Source organism: Panthera leo, chromosome B1 (genome assembly GCF_018350215.1).
Source record: "Panthera leo isolate Ple1 chromosome B1, P.leo_Ple1_pat1.1, whole genome shotgun sequence".
Lineage (NCBI taxonomy): Eukaryota > Metazoa > Chordata > Mammalia > Carnivora > Felidae > Panthera > Panthera leo.
In genome coordinates, this window is record NC_056682.1 from 176,605,994 (window position 1) to 176,613,369 (window position 7,376).

The window sequence follows — 7,376 nt, forward strand, 5'->3', positions numbered from 1 at the left end:
CTATAGAGCCAGAAACACATTTTTAGCATTTTGTCTTACTAGTGCACATACGTCAATAATTTTTTAAAATATATTCTGTAATTCAGACTTTTCATCATTTTAACACTACAGAAGTTCCTATTTCTCTTCTCTTCCTCATAGCTTTCTTGGAAACATTACTGAGCCTTTACAGTAAATAAATGTGGTAATATCTATTTTGGACTTTCTGAATGTAATCACCACAGCTGTGTTTTATTTTTGAGAGGGTTTCATTTTTCAGCTTATGAAATTGTAGGGAAGATGATGAGATAAGTAGAAAGCAAGTAAAAGCTCCAACTTAAGGATGGGAAACATTTTGCTCCTGCTCCCTAAAGATAATGATAAAGAAAAATTTGTTTTACTCCTGATGGGATAAAATGTTAAGATAGAAATAATAACAAAGGTATTCATTTCATGCATCTTTCATGCATTATTACTGACTTGAAGTTATTGAAATTATTTCAATAACCATCCCCTAACCAAGATGTTCAGGGTTACGTGTAATACACACACACACATTAGCACTTTGTGGATTTCGTGACAACATGCTATGACTTGTATGGAACTCTAAATTAATAAGTCAAATGGTATGTAATGTATAGATTAAATAATTAGGCACAGGGAATTTATGGTTATTATTTTCTAGAAAAAATGAATTATATGCTGGGAAATATATATTTATTAAAATGTTATCACATCTACCTTGCTCCTTTCATTTCTAAGTTTATTTTTATTATTTTGTTTAATCTCTAATTCCTTAACTATATTTTCTCCTGTCAAAGTCTTTGGAAAATAATTATTTATGTTCAATTTTAATTTTATCTAACTAGTCATGGAAATATTTTTTTATTTTATATGTTCTTTTGGAAACTTGCCTTTCCCCATTTAAGAGGTAGGAGCATATGTTCCTTCCCCTTGAATCTGGGCTGCTTTTTGTTATTATCCTAATTATAGTCTGGCAGAAGTGAAGGCATATAACTTCCAAGGCTAGGTCATTAAAGTCAATTGAGTTCCCACCTGTCTCTCTCTATCTCTCTCTTGGGATAACTGCCCTTGGAATATAACCATCATACTCCAAGAAGTCCAAATTTTGTGGATTGGAACCAAAGCCCCCGGCCTTCAGCTCCATTTGAGATCCCAGCCAATGGCAACACTACCTTGTCAGCCCTGTGGGCCAGCCATTATAAGTGAATCTTCCAATCTTCAAAGTGTCTCAGCTGACACTGCATGGAATAGATATGCCTTTCCCCCATGTTGTGTCCAAATTGCAGATTTGCAAGCAAAATAATTAACTGCTGTTTCAAGCCACTAAGCCCTGGGGTGGTTTGTTTTTCAGCAAAGGATAACCAGAATAACTGAAATAAGAAAAGTATTAATTGCTAACTTTCAGCACGCTATGCAAAAGACACACAAACCAATCCAAAAGCTGTTTTGAATCCTGACATCAGTGCATTAAATCTCAGCATTGTCTTTGAAAATCTACTGATCATTTTCATGAACAGTCCACCACCTACCCGGGTGATATGTGAAAAATGTGAGATAATGCAAGACACTTCATACCAAGTTTGAAGTATCCAACTCTGTATGTCAACAATAGAAATTTTGATTTGATTTCAAATTTGTAAAAATGGAACTGATAGGGGCGCCTGGGTGTCTCAGTCGGTTAAGTGTTCGACTTCAGCTCAGGCCATGATCTCGCAGCTCATAGTTTGAGCCCCACATAGAGCTCTGTGCTGACAGCTCAGAGCCTGGATTGTGCTTCAGATTCTGTGTCTTCCTCTCTCTCTCTCTCTCTCTCTCTCTCAAAAATAATGAATAAACATTAAAAAAAATGAAAGGGACAATGTTTAACTTTACCTGAGACCTGTGTTCCTGTAAAACAGGTATGATCACCAAACCTGGCACTTCCCCATCTTTGTGTTTTTCCTACACACATTTTCATCACTATTATTCTTCCCATGTAACTTTGATAAGACATTCTTGAAATACCCCCTTGTTTATTTGTGGTAAGACCAGACAGAGACCCTCTAAATACTCACTCTGTGTCTCATAAATAATTAATTGAATTGTTGGACTTCATCAACTGATATGGAAAGAATTCTGGTAGTGGAACTTGAACAACCCTTCCTCATAGGTACCCTCCTGAGAATCTGCTGATAGCAGAGAAAAATATTCTTTAATCAACTGTCCAATCTCACCACTCTCAATTTTCCAGATCTGGTTCTTGTGTGCTTTGCTTACTCCACCTCAAAAAAAAAAAAAAAAATAAGTCTTTTTCTGCCTTACTTTTGATGCTTCTGCAGATCTTTGAGTAAGCTGGAACTTTCTCCTACTACAATAGTCCCTTTCTTCTATTGCAATACATTTTTGAATAAAATCTTTCATTTAACCACGTCTGGATTTGCTTTTGCTTGATAGAACCAATAGTGATAATTTGAGAATCCTCCCCTTCTTACATGAAGAAACATCAAAAAATGATCCATTCTGATACTACATTCTACCTGCTTCTGTGTAATATCTACACCTGCAATAGACTGTGAACTTCTTAAAGGCAGAAGAAGTTGATGTTTCTAACTCTTGTAACTGAATTTTATGATACATAAATTCAAATTGAACCATTGTTATGAGACTGAGGAAAAAAATAGAAAAAATAAATGTGGCAGCTCTCTAGATTTTCTCAGCACCACTGATCTGGAACGATCTTGTCCATGGTTAAAACTGTTTTGTACATTAATAGTGTAATTTGTCTTGAAAAAAAAAACACAAAAACAAAACTTGAAAACAAGGCAAGATTGTATATCAGGAATAACCTGTGAGGAGCTAGATACCCTAATCGGAAAAAGAGTATTAATGCCTTGAATAATTTCTGTGGTATTTAAAATCTGCCAAAACGTTTGGGTGTCTGGGTGGCTCAGTCGGTTAAGCGTCCGACTTCGGCTCAGGTCATGATCTCACGGTCTGTGAATTTGAGCTCCGCATCGGGGTCTGTGCTGACAGCTCAGAGCCTGGAGCCTGTTTCAGATTCTGTGTCTCCTTTTCTCTCTGCCCCTCCCCTGTTCACGCTCTGTCTCTCTCTGTCTCAAAAATAAATAAACGTTAAAAAAAATTATAAAAAAAATAAAATAAAATAAAATAAAATCTGCCAAAACGTAATGTACTCCTTTGAAGGAATACCCAGTAAAGTCAATGTCCCTTGAGAGGTGGATTGCAGATGTGTAAGCTGCACGATGGGAGGGAGGTCAGCATAAAGGAAGTTGCACTACCTACCACCCACTGAAAGCAGGATTTGAGCCCAGGACCTGGAGCCACTTCTTGCCAGATATTGGAAATCAGAAAAGTGCTAAATTCACTAGTTATTTCATGTAACAATTAATGTTTATGATCATAAATAGATATTAATTTTAAACAAATTCAAATGTAATTCAATGTGTACAGTGGCAGCCTGGTAATGTTTCACTACCAGCTTTCTGATTAAAAAAAAAAAATTAAAAGCCCCACACAACTCTGATATTTTTTTTTAATTAAAAAATTTTAATGTTTATTTTTGAGAGAGACAGAAAGTGCAGGGGAGGGGCAGAGAGACAGGGAGACGTGGAATCCAAAGCAGGCTCCAGGCTCTGAGCTGTCAGCACACAGCCCAATGCAGGGATCAAACCCATGAAACATGAGCTCATGACATGAGCCTAAACTGGAAGCTTAACTGACTGAGCCACCTTGCCGCCCCCACAAAACTCTGATTTTTAATGTTTTCCAATTTCTGTGATGTAAATACTTCTATCATTGCTGGTTTTAAGATGCCAACTGGAAGGGTGCCTGGTGGTTCAGTCAGGTAAGTGTCAGACTTTTAATTTTGGCTCAGGTAATGGTCTCATAGTCATGAGGTCGAGTCCTGTGTTAACCTTCGTGCTGAGCACAGACCCTGCTTGGGATTCTCTCTCTCTTCCCCTCCTGCTCTCCCTCTCTAACTCTGTCTCAAAGACAAAACAAAACAAAACAAATAAACAAACAAAAACAACTGGAGTTCAGTTGAACCTAGCATGCCACTCAATATATACGTTCATTTATGTGTGTGTGTGTGTGTGTGTGTGTGTGTGTACCTATGCCTAACTATGTCTACTCACATATATATTCAGTGTATATGCTCTGCATACATGTTCAATATATGTATATGTTTTATAGATACTGAAGATTAATTAAACAATCTATCTAACTTTGGAAATACAGTGATACATTTTGAATAAAGATTAAGCATGACTTTAATATTCAGAACACCAAGGAACTAATAACCTCTAAGAAAACTTAGCAAACAACCAATACAAAAAGTTTTTTAATTGCCACCCTACTTTAATACTTATCAACATATATATTAATACTAAAAATATTTTGAATATTCCAGTATGTATATTTTTAAATACATAGATGTATTAATTAGATCTTTCACTCGAATGTCTCACAGATTCCACCTTCTATATAAATCCATTGTTATTTTGGCCTGGATTACTGTAGTAAATTTAACAGCCTTTAACAGTGACATAATCAGACAGTGGTAAAAAATGGCCCTTTCGCGTTGGACTTCCAGACAAACACATGCAGAACTTATAAAACCAGGCGACAGGTTGTGGCCAATAGAGTTTACTGCATGTAATTGAATCAACATTGCCATTACTATAGCCAAGTGCTTTGGAAAAGTGAGTGGATTTTTTTTTTTTTGAGAGGGAAATTGATAAATCTTTGGGAGGAATATGGTAATCAGTACTATAATAAAACATGTTCATCCAGATGATTGATTTTAAATGGATTTACAAAGAATGGCTATAATTCCATGGCACAAAACCTGAGCAGATGTGTATAGAGGTAAGATGGCTTATTAAATATTTACACTTATGATGCAAAAAACAAGGAAATGCTTTTTTCTAGTCTATGTCTTCAAATAAATTAGGATAATCTGATTACATCTTTTTTTTCTCTTTCAATCTAACTATACTTTCAAAGGACTAACAGTTGAAATCAATCTTCATTAGAGAGAGGAGAAAAGGTGATCTAAAATAAAATACTTTTTCAGTCACTAAGGCACAGGGAGAGAGTACATGTAAACAGAAGATTTTCAAAAACTACCTTTTATAAAAAATTATCAATAAATAGACTCAAGGAAAGTCAAAGAAAATGTCCCTTTGCAAGATTCCTTGGTTTGCATATTTATATATATATATTTTTAAATTTTTTAATGTTTATTTATTTTTGAGACAGAGAGAGAGACAGCACACGAGTGGGAGAGGGGCAGAGAGAGAGGGAGACAGAGAATCCGAAGCAGGCTCCAGGCTCTGAGCTGTCAGCAGAGAGTCCGAAGTGGGGCTCAAACTCACACACGGTGCAAGATCATGACCCGAGCAGAAGTCAGATGCCCAACCAACTGAGCCACCCAGGCACCCTGAATATTTACATTTTAAAGAAGTAGAATTGAGCTGGTCATGTTGTAGTCCTATTTATGTGTACCTCTTGTTGTTTCATTTTATTTCATTTTCGTCTTTGTTTTTGTTTTATGTAAATTCTAGTTAGTTAACATACAGTATAATATTAGTTTGGGGTGTGCAATATACTGATTCAACACTTTTATACAACAATCGGTGCTCATCGCGAGTGCCCTCCTACCCACTTCCATTCTGGTAATCATGTTTGTTCTCTATAATTAAGAGACTATTTCTTGTTTTTCCTCTCTCTCTCCCTTTTCTTCTCCTTTGCTCATTGGTTTTGTTTCTTAAGTTCCACATACGAGTGAAATCATAAGGTATTTGTCTTTATCTGGCTATTTCACTTAGCATAATATTGTCTAGCTCTATCCATGTAATTGCAAATGGCAAGTTTCATTCTTTTTGGTGGCTGAATAATACTCCATTGTGTGTGTGTGTGTGTGTGTGTGTGTGTGTGTACCATCTTTTCTTTATTCACCATTTGATGGACACTGGACACCTGGGCTTTTTCCATAATTTGGCTATTGTAGATAATGCTGCTATACGATACACATGAGTTGCTTTGAATTAATATTTTTCTATTCTTTGGGTAAGAATAATAGTGCAATTGCTGGATTGTAGGGTAGTTCTATTTTTAACTTTCTTTCTTCTTTCTTTTCTTCTTCTTCTTTTTTTTTTTTTTAGAAAGAGAAAGGGAGAGAGAGAGAGTGAGTGAGCATGACTTTGGGAAGGGCAGAGGAAGAAGGAGAGAAAAAAATCTTAAAGTGTCTCCCCGCCCAGCACGGAGTCCAATGCACGGCTCGATCTTTTAGCTGTGAGATCATGACCTGACCTGAAATCAAGAGTCAGATGCTTAATCTACTGTGCCACCAAGGTTCCCCCTATTTTTAACTTTCTGCGGAAACTTCATACTGTTTTCCAGGGTGGCTGCACCAATTGTCATTCCCACCAACAGTGTAAGAGTGTTCCCCTTTCTCCACATCCTCACCAACACCTGTTGTTTCTTGTCTTTTTTTATTTTAGCCATTCTGACAGATGTGAAGTGATATCTTACTGTAGTTTTAGTTTGTATTTCCCTGATGGTCATTAATGTTGAGAAAATTTTCATATGTCTGTTGGCCATCTGGATGTCATCTTTGGAAAAATGTCTTTTTAGAGTCTTTTAAAAGTCTGTCATCAAAAAGAAGAAAAATTCAAGTGGAAGAGGAAAAAAAAAACAATACTTGAGTGCCTCTGTAAAGGCTTCTCTATTTTAACCTGATTTTGTGAGAATGTCCCAATGTCAAGTTGGTTACATATAAAGGGCACAGGTTGCCACTTGGGTAATAATTCCTGAAACTTAATTTAGAATCAGTAGGACTTGACCATTCTTGAGAAGTTTCACTGTTTGCCTCCTCCAGAACTTTACTTCTTTAATACTGATTGATTTCTACTGGAAAGTTGAGTTTTCCCTTTCATTCAGGTGGCTGCAATTATGAGTTCTGAGCCTATCTGAACATAGGGCCCCTTAATAAGCCATATCAGAATCATCTGAATGGTTTAATAATTTTTGGTCTCCTTGGAAATCCCTAGATCAACTATTTCAGACTTAATTGGACTAGACACGGAAATCTCTCATTTTGACAAATGCTTCAAAGGTAGTTGAAACTCTAGCCTAGAGGAAGAATGAAGTTACCTGCCCTGCGCTCATTACAAAATTGTGAGAAGGCCGCGTTACCCTTCTTCCACAAACCAGCTTTAATACTAGCAAAATAATTTAATTAATAAAAAATATGGCATAGATCAAGATTGTGTTTTCACCTCATTTTAACTTGGATGTAATTTTAATATTTAATGTTTTCTCATTGAAATGTTTAATGAAAACTGGACATTTGCTAGAATGTAGCATAA